At 38.8% G+C, this 12,229-nt stretch overlaps 1 long non-coding RNA gene across 1 annotated transcript in view; it reads right to left on the bottom strand.

Annotated features, from left to right (window-relative positions):
* Window positions 1-11,670, bottom strand: part of LOC128913535 (uncharacterized) — a 135,523-nt gene extending 123,853 nt beyond the window's left edge. The window contains exons 1-3 of the long non-coding RNA XR_008467998.1: window positions 11,381-11,670; window positions 10,176-10,337; window positions 8,676-8,822 (exon numbers count right to left, since the gene is read on the bottom strand). This is a non-coding gene — a long non-coding RNA (uncharacterized LOC128913535). The remainder of the gene's footprint in view (window positions 1-8,675; window positions 8,823-10,175; window positions 10,338-11,380) is intronic.
* Between the last annotated feature and the right edge of the window lie 559 nt (window positions 11,671-12,229).

The raw sequence follows: 12,229 nt of genomic DNA, 5'->3' as shown, positions 1-12,229 counted from the left end.
GCTAAGAAGTTACAGGAAAGTATATCACTTTACAGTAGGCAGAACCTTTCAGACACTAAACTAAATCTGAAAAATAGTTATAAGCAAGACCTAAAGTCAGGGTTTGTGGCCATAAACCAATTTTAATTGGATTTATATGTGTAGAGCTGCTGGTTAAACACTTCAGAGTGATTACCAATATTCACTGTCATTTAAATTTTGAAGTAACTACTGGAAATACACTGTATAACAGTATCTACAAGAATTCAAAGATGGAGAGCAAAATCAAATGAGAAATATTAACATTCTTAGTGTAAATATTTACCATCCTAACAAAAATAGTTATTAGGACAGTCCATTTCATTATCTTCCTCCTGAGTTTATTCTTTTCCTGGAATACAGATGAAGTCATTCTGCAGTGACTTACCATTATATCAAATACCGTGCATTTCTCCCACAAACTGGAAAGAACAATGGCTGGTCACACACTCTTATATTGTAGCTATTTCCACAGTATCGGGTTCACCGAGAGCCTGCACATGCCACAGGTAACTCCACGGCATATCCTAAACTTTGCAGAGTATAGGGAACTAGTACCAGGAAGAAAGAGATTAAGAAAATGACTCTCTCTCAAAGAAGAAAAAAAATTAATGATGAGAATAACAAACTTCTTTTGCTTTCAAAATTCTTAAAGAGAAAAAATTAAAACATTTTCACTTCTTTTGCTAATAGACCAATAATAGATTCATGCTGTGGTAATCACAGACAGCAAATACAGTCACTAGACCTTGCCTAAACAAAGCCAACTATGAACAGCTGAAACACAAATGCTTTTGGAAGGACCTCTGCCTTGATCATACAGTTTCCTTACTTAAAATTCATCTTTCTGCAGTTTATTTGAGAACTAAGGACCAACATGCCACAACCAGCTGCATCCCATTTTACACGGTTCTGACTGCAAATCAACACAGGCCTCAATACCCCAGTCACCACCCTGTTCTGTTCCAGAGCAACAAGAGGGGATGTATATCTTTGTCTTCAGTGTGGTCTGGGATACACACTGTACGAATCAAATGCCCCTAAGGGATTTTCTTGACAGAAAGGGGTAAGAAACTCCTTAATATTGCATTAATGCTGCCAAGTAATTTGGGACAAAATGAAAGATTGATACTCTAATTCAAACTGCAGCCATATATCTGTTCGCCCCTCTTTACAAATTCTTTGTAGGAAGCACTCATTTCCACAAAAGGCTGTCACACAAATTGTTATATAATGTACTTTTGTAACTTTTGGAGAAGAAAAAATATACATATATGTAATATATAAAAATACATACATTAATATAATATATGAAAGCATTCCATATGTTTCGATATTTTATATAAAATATCTTTTGATGTAAATAAAATGCAGAATATGCTTCATGATCATTGGCAATATCCACAGCATTTGCCAGATTTATCTTTTGTGCTCTGTTTCAGCATACCCTAGGTAGACATTCAAGAGGTAAAATAATTAGCCAAACTGGAGTACACGGTGATTATGCAAAAGGGTACTTAGAATTCTGCTTTAATAAATGTGATGAGATCCTTAACGACTTCAAGCAGTATGGGGAGAAGGAATGGAGGGAAGAGAGTTTGAAGCTGTTTTCATTATGAAAACCGACAGCTCTTCATTCCAATTTCACCCCAAACTGCCATAGAGATTAATATTTTTCTTTCAAAACCACATTTTTATAAGAGATTACGTTTTCCTCTGAAAGCAGAAGAGCTCCATTCAAAGACATTCTCATTTGTTGTTGTCAGATTCTGCCTAACTGGGCTGAGAGCCTACTGTAGCTCTGCAGATCTGTGACCTGCGCTTCACTCCCTCCAGGCACTATAAATAATTTCCATGGAAACAGCGCTGAAGAAGATATCTGCAAGCCAAGAAGATATCTATAGCCTTTCTGTTAGATTTATGTCTTTTATTTTTTCCTCTCCATTTTCTCAGTTAAACCAACATTAAATAAATTTATTTTATAAAATACTTTACACACAGAACTAAAGTTATAAAAGAAATGAAAGATATAGGGGGGGGGAAAAATGAAGGAGATTCCCACTCCACAATATGTGTATATCTATCTATAGATTATCTTCACACCCTGCATTCCCGTTTGCCCCAAGGAAAGAGTACATTGCATCTACACTGCGCTTTGCTCACCCAAGGAAGAATTCTGCCTTAATCATCAGAGCTGCAGCTAATCATCTGTATAAGGTATTTAATGAAAAGTGTTCAAATTCACACCTTGATGAGGCTGAGAAGAAAAGTAGATACGTGTGAAATCAAAACTGAAGGGCTCTGGAACAGCCTCATCAGACCACAAAGGAAGGAACTGAACAGAGTGGAATGCACTGCAACCTAGCCAAGCGCAAATCTGCAGCTTTTCTGGCCTGGATGTCAATTTATTGCACAGTGAAAATCAGCTAACTTCTCTTTCAGCAATGGAAAGATAATGCTCAATGTGTGGGTATAGTAAAGATAATCTGGAAATCTACCAAACCCAGTTCCCTCATGATCTCCCAATTAATAAGAGTCCGTGTATATTGGAGCTGTACAGTACTCCCTCTTTTGCCTCCCGGACACAGGAATAGCATGGCTTTAGGACCTCCCTGCAAACTGTATAGCTGGTATTAATTCCACTATTCACCGAAGCTGCAGGTGACTAGTCCAAAATTATGAGTCTCCTTACTCCAAGATCAGTCTACAAATCTGGGGAGAAACAGAGTGCCTTTTCTCTCCTTTGGCTGGGCTTGTACAACCTGCCTGTAGCACAGGGGACAAAGGAAGCGAATCAAAGCATCAGATCGAAATCAAACACAAGCACCTAAGGAGAAATAACTGAAATCACCTCTTTTTTTTTTTCAGTATAACAATAGTTGTCACTGAACATAACAATAAATTTAAATAATTATTCTTAGCTGCATTACTGGAATTTTTAGGAGCTCCTTTTCCCCTCCCTGTAGAATCTTGCTTATCCTCATGTAAGATTTGAGTGCTGACCATGAGGTTTTTCTTCATTAAAACACCAGATTATACCTCATCTTTTACATTTTTGTCTGTATTTTAATCTCTTTTTTTCTGATCCAAAACATTACTCTGACGCCAGGAAGAATTCATACAATTCATAGTAGTATCAACATTAGCATTAAAAATAAAAACTTAGACTTCCTTGAGCCACTGCTCTAAAGCAAAGACTTCTTTAAGAAAAGATTGCCTACTAGTACATAAGCTATTAGCTGTATTCATCTTTTAAGGCTTCTATATGTACCATAAATGTTAGAAAAATACCTGAGAAGCCAAGACTTTCTTGGAATTTTTTGATCCAAAGAAGTGTAGAAAAAATCAAACAGAAGTTAATTCATCATAAGACATATTTGTATTCACATCTGTCCCTATAGCTACTGAAATCCGTATTGCTGTTCAACTAATGTTTGACAGTTTTTAGGCCCAATATTTAAAAGAACAATAGTATCAAGATCAGAAAATTATTTCTTTTTCTCAATCTAAAATATTCTGAAGGTGGCTATTTTTGTTAGATTGTTCTCATATCCCAACTCTCCCTGCCAGAATTCACACTGTAACTACTTCAGATACTACCAAAGTTGTATATTATTATTGTATTATCTATGTTACTTAACTTTCTCCATGCTTTGTCTTACCACTCTAAAATGAGTATTTCATAATAATTATGAATCTCCTTTCATAGAATTATTAAGAAGGTTAATTAATTAATGTTTCTCCTGAGATTCTCAAATGAAAAAGAAGTACATATATGAAGGGCTTTGAAGAAACTTTGAATTCACTGTCATAACCACAATTAAATCAAGGAGAAATTTTATATTTTTATTCTGACATTCTCTGCTCTTCAGTTCACTATTTTATTTTTTCCTGCAAGTTGCCATTTGCTGCAAAGTACCTTAACTGATTTGAAATTCCATATTATAATTTGCTTTAGAAAAAATGTAAATTGCATCCATCACACATTAATCAACTGTATCCGGGCAACATAGGTGTGGTTAGATCATGTTTTTGCAATCACCCCTGTGCATAGCATGCACACTGATTTTTATTCACCACTGAATCTGAGGCAGGTTCTGACCTCCATTATATCCAGGGTAACCCCATAGATTTATTTCGCTAACCTGTGTCTGATTTTAGCTTTATAATTCAGAGTTTGGACTTACTTTTATTATTTAAGCATGCTTTAGGCACATTAATATATTTCACTGTCACACAACAGAACTATATTTGCCCTGTATGTAAGTACTTATCAGTTCATATACTACCTGTTTTAACTTCTCATCTGATGTGGAAATACAGACCAATTAGACATACTGGCAGCTTCCACCGCTCACTGAGCTTCCTGAGCAGCACCACTGTGAACCCCATGCCACCACTGCAAGAGCAACACGCAGTTTAGCCTCGGACAACCCAAGGGAGGAAAATGAGACATAAGCCACTGGCAAACCAGAACTGTTTCTGCAGCTGCTTTAAAAATTTTCAGTTTTCTGCCAAATGTTTTTAGCTGAAAACTTTCTGACTTTGTGTTTCAGCCAACTGTGAAACTCCCACACACAAAGACACTTTCTGAATTGTTCTACTGAGGAAAAAAAATTAGTAAAAGCATTGTTTCTGGCTTCCACTCTGTGTGGATATTTATACCTCTGGAAGTTAGTGCATACTAACATGCCTGAGGAAATTTTTCCCCTTAGTACTTTTTTCAGTTTGCCTTACACAGAACTTCATCTGTTCCTTGCCAACTTATTCCCTTTGAAATAAGGTATGCAGAGATTCGTCCACCGCTCCTTCATTTTGGCCCCCTTAAGTTGCTGCTGCAGCAGAAAATTGTTTTTAACTCCAGTAGCCACTAAGGAAAGCTTAAAAAAAGAAACAAGTGGAACTATAAGCAAAAATGAAGGGAAATAAAAAGAACCTTAATAAACGTTTCTATTCTCTTTTGGCGAGGCTGAGTCATGATGTTGGAATGAATGAGGACAGTAACAATAGTAAAATATTTAATTTTCACTCTATTTACAGGACCAGAAAATTTTCAATTCTAGTCCTACCAGGCCAGAGCTGTTTGATACAAGTTACTACTTTTCTGCACTTAAATACGCAAGATTTCTGAAGAAGTTTTAGCATAGTAGTATAAAAATTGCTTAAAGCACTTGACAGATGTTAGAAATAAAATTATATATATAATTATATATAATTTTTAGATACATAAATTATGTTTATATCTTGCTTAAAATACATAGACATTGTATATATTACTTAGTGATGCATGCCTATACGTTATACACATAGATACATTATATATTTATATTAAAATATCATATCTATTTGCATCTATTTAAGGAGAAGTTATCATAATCTGATCCATAACCTTGAAGAGTATTTTGGATTCCACATAATGTATAGAAAATAACTAAAGATGGTGTCACAGTTATGTAAGCGTCGTAGTCATGGTGATAATACAGGAGCACAAACATTCACCTCCACAGCACTTATATAGAAGGTTTGCAGCAATAGAGCCTTTCAATACCTGCAACAAGGTTCTTGAGAAGATAAAGCTTTTTACAGAGATGCCTGGCAGAAGGATGAGAGATAACAGGCATGAACTAAAACGGGAGGTTCTGACTTGACATTAGGAAAATAGTTTTTGACAGTGACAGGACACAGAAGCAGTGAAACAGGTTGCCCAGGTAGCCTAAGAAGTCTCCACACTTGGAGGTTTTCAAAACCCTAAGAAACCTACTTCGAACTCAGTGCAGACCCTCCTCTGAGAAGTGGTTTGGACTCGACCCTGGGTCCCATCCAACCTGCATGAGTCTGTGAGTCTATGACATGTCTGTGTAAAAGCCAAAAGTATAATTTCTTACACATATAGATTCTGAAGCATTCCAGACTCTGGGCTTTTAAATTTTTTCCCTATAATTCTGATTTTTGAAATGAGAAAGAAATCCTAAGGATGTAGGAGAAACATACTTGAAGTCTCTGCTCTGGCTGCTTTGGAAGAGAACTGGCAGATGATCACAATCATGTCATTGCAACAGAGTTGCTACTGGACTCCTGCACTGTGGTCACTTCCACCACCACCCAAAAGTGATGGTTTAAGCTTTGACAGTGCACAGGACCACGCTGAGATTCACAGCTTCAGTTCAGAAGTGATGGGTAACAAACAGTATATGCAAGTCCTCCACTCCTCCACGCAGTTATTTACAGAGAGCTCTGAGCATTCAGACCTTCCACTACCTTTGTATTTATTCTACCCACCTGTCTGACATAGTTGACACCTGAATAACTTACCTCCCAAGCCAAATGCAATACTGAAGCATAAAGTTTAAGTGAAAAACAAAAGCTTCAGAGATACTCAAGTTAGTAGAGACTTTAATTACAGGTCATAAAGAGAACTTCTTTCTCTTAAGCAAGAGGAACCTTGCTTTGCTGGTAACTGCTGAAACACATTCCTTAGGCATAAGACATCCTTCAGCAAAGCTAAGTGTACTGTCAATTTCAAGTTGCCTTTTCACTGCCAGAGTTTTTCTATACAAAGCTATGATAAATGAAAACCCAGTTATTCTCACCACCTGGTGCCTGGTGATTTGTACCTTTGGTAGTATACATGTAAAATCATGGCTGTGAGCAACCCACAGGTAACAGCTAGAGGCTTCATACCTCAGCTGTAGATTTGGAGTGGCCTGGGAACTAGTTGATGCTTTTCTATTCTCAGATGATTCATCTCCTTTCACAGATACTAAATTCTGTGGTGTAATTACTAAAAAGTCTTTCACGATCTTCTTGCTCAGAGATGAGTACTCAAATCATCTGGGATTAGGCTATAATTAATTATGAACACCATTCCTTACGAGCACATCCGCTTTTATGAATAAACCTAGTTTTTGCAATAGTTTTTGCTTCTCACAGCTATTTGACTTATGGTTGGAGTAAACATGGTTCAGTCAGTGGTCCCCTTCCATCATTGCGCAAGTGGGTCACTGCAATATCTTAGAAAGTAGGCTGCTTTCTGCATTATTCCTAGACACAAGAAACCCTTAAGACGTCTGAGTTCTCATGTAATTGGGCATGGCATAAGCCTCAGGCTCCTGCAACGTTGTTTTTACAAAGGACAATACAGTGCTACAGTCTTGAATTGTAGTGTCTAGGATTATCTTCAAACTGTGCTGAAGAAAAATAACAGCTAAAAAGCTGCAGAGGGGATTTAAAACACCACTGTTTTTTACAAGATGGGAAACATACAGATTTATTATATAGCTTTATATAGTTTAAAAAGGCTTCTGTAAATAGACTTCTGTTTGTGAGGACATAGAGTATCTCAGAAGCAGCAATACATATATATTCAGTGAAGCAGAAGCCAAGCACTGTTTACATAACTCCCCCCCCAAAAAAAACAACCAACAAACAAATAAACAAACAAAAACCCCAAAAACCAGAAGACTTGCTTTCGCTCAGCTAGTCATACAGCTGCAGAGATTGTGCTTTGGCAGAAACTGAAGGGGCTAGATGGGGGGAATTAAAAGCAGGGCTGTTGGTTTTTTCCCCTCAGTGCTCCTTAATTTTTGTCTCGTCCTGCCCCCTGGTGGGAGCACAGGCCACGGGTCTGTTGGTTTCACGAAGGCACATTTGTACAATGTAACTCCAAATTACACTGCATTTCTTATATAGCTATTTGTGAAAAAAAGTGTGTATAACTTAACATATTTTTAGGATTTAATGAAATACTATGGGAAATAAAATATTATTATTATTTAATAAAAGGTTTTGTGTTGATTTATCGAAAAATTAACAAAGCACCTGCAGAATTCTCGTGTTACGATTAATATCCTTTCTATTCTAGATAGATATTTAAGTCACAATTAAATGAGAATGAATATTAAAAAAATATACATAAACATACAATGTTCATTATTCAATGCTGTTTTAGTAAGAGATCAAGATATAGCATCATCTATAGCATGAGAGAAAGTTTGTTTAGGTACAGATTACATAAACTCCTTTTTTATTTCTAGAAGAATCAATAAAGATGATAGCACAGACCTGATGCGGGTTACAGCTTGGTAGCTGGAAAGGTACTTTAGATCCGACAGGTAGGAAGGACAAAAGCAGAATCAAAGGCCTTAAAACTGTTAACACTTGTCATCCACTTAACTGCTACAGTTCTGCTCTCACTGAATGATTTACTCTAGGAGTTACAAAATAAAGTACTACCAGCACAGATAAATGCTAATTTTAACCTCTTCAGCACATTCAGCCATGTTTAAATTATTTTTGACACGTCTATATTGAAACCTCAATTCCTTTATCTCATTTAAGCTCAAAACACTTCTGTACACCCATGAACTCCCTCAGGCAGCCAGATCACCCACCGGCATTTCAGCTTTCCCTTGCCCTGAACTCTGGGTGCTGTGGCTCTAACAGCTGCAGGCAGCACATCCTGCTCTCGTCTACACTACAGCAGTAGTGGAGGTAGTAAAAATCAGATAGCCCCACTCAGTTCACTGAAGGTTTGACAGTGAAAACACCAGTACTGCAGTCTCTGAACACACCAGTGCCTTTGAGGCAACAGTGTTTGCAAGGGCTCACTGTCACAACAATAATGGCACAACCAGGGTGTGACGCCGGAGTACGCTCACCTTCCCAAGCTCCAGGAACCACCACAGGCCTCTTGATAAATCTCAGTGGCAGGCTGAGCCCTGTCCACCTCGCTTTCTTCAGATGCATCTGCCTTCATCATCCATCCAGAAAACAAATGGATTCTTACTCCTTTCCTTGCCTTCCTGCTGCAGAGAGCAAGAGTTACGTTTTAACATACATACATACATATATATATGCAACCTGATACAAAACCTCGATCCTGTTCTCACCCGAACAACAGAAATCAGAAGTAACTGTAGAGGCGTATGTAAGAACAAAACACAAAAATACCAGAAAATATCAGTAACCAGAGCAGAGTCTTTACGATTTCCATATATATATTGTGGCCTGGATTCTCAGCTGGTATAGAGCAACATAATTTCCACTGCCTTCACCTTAACTGCTTTGCACTCATCAAGAGTCCAGCCATGTGTAACAGCTTTGGGCAAAGGAAGATTAGACATCTTATTGCAGTTACATAACAATTTGCCTAAATTGTGAATTTCCAAGTTGCACTCAGACTGGTCTGTCTTGCAGAGGCATGTGAAAATGCCCCAGGCTGTGTGACACAGAATTACACAATGCCCCTGACTGATCAAAAACCTGGTAAGAAAGGGTAGGTTGCAGATGACGATGAACTGCCAGCTGCAGACTAAAGCCAGAATGTTTAGAGAACAATTTCTTATGACTGTGGTATTACTACAGGACAATCTTTTCTCTACTTATCCACCCAACCCAAACTAATTTGAGCTCAGGCATTTAGGGATTATATGTCTTTATGAACTCCAGGTACTGAGGTACACAGGATTGTGTTTTCAGGGCCATTTGATGGCTTATTGTAATAATGCTCTAACCACACAATTAAAACCTGATGAGATCTCAGTTTGGTTAAGTTCAGTTAAATTGCCAAGGGTACAAGTAGGTGCTATAAAGTCTAATTAAAAAAGAGAGCTCTCACTCTGTTTACATTGAAACACAGGAAGGATTCTCGTTCATCTCCAGTGACTGTAATTGATTTAGTCCCTGATTTATACAAATTTATATTCTAAGTAATTCAGATGAGGACCTGATTCTGCAATCCCTGTTTGTGTCAAACAGGATATACTCAGGTGAATAACAACACTGATTTTAATATTTTAACTGCACACAGGAAATAAGTAAATAAATAAGCAGGAAGCTTTGCAGGGTTAGAAAGTATCTTATTTTTTGTGGTACTTTGGATTATAAAACACTACCGTGCTTAAAGTTGTTTGGTTGGGCCATCCAGCCCATAAGTAGTTTTCTTGACATGCCCAGGGAAGAGGCAGGTAACCAAACCCTGCCTACACACAAACAGCCCGTGAGATGGAGCGATCTTCCTGAAGAGACAGCACAGGTCTGCCCCACCTCTACACCACAGAAAGGACCCCTCAGTATTAAGCTCTGCAGAATGGAAGAAATTCCCACCTAGCAAGCTCTGGGGCTTTCAAGACCTCTTTGTGCAACAGCTCTCCTTTTACCTGCTGTGATGCTCCAAAGTTTTTGCCCCAAAGCCCAAACAGAGTTGGAGCCAACCAAGGGAGGTGGCAAAGGCTTCGAACATTGCTCCCAGGCATGCTGCTTCACATCTCGGGGTTGCTGACCAGGAGAGCTGACTTCTTTTATCAAACCAAAAGATACAGCTGGCAAAAAAAAAACAAAAAAAAAACAAAAAAAAAAAACACAAAACACCAGGTTTTCAAGATACTTGGTCCTTAATGGCTTTTCTGTGTCCAAAACCTTTTTTTTTTCCAACCAACTGGTCCATCTAATATAAGGTATCATCTCTGCCTCTTAAAGTTATCTGAATAAAAGAAAACCTCTGGCATTAGAAAACACAGATAATTCCCTTAACAGACAGGATTGGTTGGTACATGTGTCTTGGCTCTCACCAGTTTTTGCTATGGACTGATGATGGTCCTCCCTCATCTAGAGCAGCATGCAGCAAATTCCTTACAAAACTTGTATCTGTTCCATTTCACTAAGGTCACGCAGGATAGTTTCTATAGCCTCACAAACTCTTTCCCTCAACCCATAATGGGGGAAGAAAGAAGTGAGCCTAAAGTAGGAAGGTATTTCAGTGATATTTTAAGAAGTGTGAGGAATCTATAGAAGAGATTACTTCTACATAACCAGCAAATGGCTTCCACATAACCATTAAGTGTCTGAGCATGTTCTCCAGAAAGACATGCTGCTTGGCAGTCCCAGTCATCCCACTGTGAGACCATTACAGGACTTGCTCTTTTTGCCCAGGATGCAGCCAGCGTAAGTTACCTGACCTCCCAGACAAGATTTTAAGCTGCTTAAAGGAAAGCAGAAAAGTACATGTCACAAATCCAAAAAAAATTTCTGCACTTCCCAGCAGTGTTAAGTACAGCAGAGACCATCAATATGCTCTGTGTGTGTGTGCAAGAGAGTACCAGTTGTCCAGAAAAATAAGACAAATTGCAGTTGTGCAAATTTTAAAAAAACACTTCCACTTGAGCTCACATTCTGTCAGGTTGCATCAGACATAACATGTTGTACTGCACAAAGTATACTGCAAATATTTGTTTTCACTATAAAAAAAACAAACTGTAGCTAATTAAATCTCACACTGCCTCTGGAAAAGAAAACAGAATAGGAGGATGCTGAGAGAGCTATCTATACGTGGCCCAGTGACCAGAGCTGTAACTAAGGAACCTACCTTGCTTCTAGCACAGGGCACTGATTTGCTTTTTCATTGCAGACTGTGGTCTGTGGCCAGACTCTTGCTCTCTGCAGTCTGACTGGCAGTGTAATTCACCTTCTGGAAAAAATCCCTGCAGAGATTTTGTGGCAATGCCTAGTGGGGATGGTCAGGTTTTCCATCTCTTCAGGCTCCAGTCAAGTGCTTTAAATGTTTTGACCAAAAAGTGAATGACCCAGTTAGAGAACTGAGTATTAATACTTGTATATTTTCTGTATCCTAATCAACTACTCTTCTTTCTTGTTTCAGAAGATCTAAAATACAAACACACATGAAAAGATTAAGGCAAAAATATACATTATTATGTCCCTCAGAAAGACATGTGCTTTCCCCTACCTCAGATATTTTTTTGCCATGGCTTGTAACCAGCAAACTCCAGAAAGACATTTGCATCACTTCACTGGAGAGATGTAAGGGAACCTGCTGGCCTGTGTTAGGGAGCTCTCATCCCATTTCCATGATGGATCTCTGCTTTGGCGCTGGGAGAGCCGCCTCCTCCCTGTCCTTCTCCGAAAATGGGGTTTGCAGGGCTGCTTCTCACACTTTTTCCCTCACTCCTCGCCACCTTAGTGCCGTTTTGCCCTTTCTGAAACACGCTTTCACAGAGGCGCTGCCAGCTTGTCTGAGGGGCTCGGCTGTGCCCTGCTGTGGGGCGGCTGGGACCGGCTGGGACCGGCTGTGTCCCGCCCCGGCCTCCCCTCACACAGCCCGCCCCTGCCGCCCCCGCCAGCGCCTCACCACACACACCTAGTGTGGAGAAACACAATGAAGAGCAAATTCGGGACATTTTTTGGGGATCCAATGAAG

The sequence above is a fragment of the Rissa tridactyla genome, chromosome 8, assembly GCF_028500815.1.
Source record: "Rissa tridactyla isolate bRisTri1 chromosome 8, bRisTri1.patW.cur.20221130, whole genome shotgun sequence".
NCBI lineage: Eukaryota > Metazoa > Chordata > Aves > Charadriiformes > Laridae > Rissa > Rissa tridactyla.
Note: the sequence above shows the minus strand (reverse complement) of the source record. Positions and strands in the feature narration are given on the sequence as shown.